This window comes from Penaeus monodon, chromosome 29, assembly GCF_015228065.2.
Source record: "Penaeus monodon isolate SGIC_2016 chromosome 29, NSTDA_Pmon_1, whole genome shotgun sequence".
Lineage (NCBI taxonomy): Eukaryota > Metazoa > Arthropoda > Malacostraca > Decapoda > Penaeidae > Penaeus > Penaeus monodon.
Genome location: NC_051414.1, coordinates 29,084,045 through 29,084,269, shown reverse-complemented (window position 1 = coordinate 29,084,269; position 225 = coordinate 29,084,045).

Below are 225 nucleotides of genomic sequence, written 5' to 3'. Positions count from 1 at the left end.
CATTAAAAATAATAAATTAATAAGTATATAAAACAAAGATAAAAACTAGAATAATAAAATAAAGAATGAAAAGAATGTATATTATGTCAATTGTGTACATAATGCTGAACGTCAAAGATATTGGATTGCTTTTATCATCTAGCAATAAAAGAAAATGAATAATAAAATAAGAAAAAAACGAGCAATACTAGTCATTTAAAATTCCAAAGCTTCGTATTGTTTTTC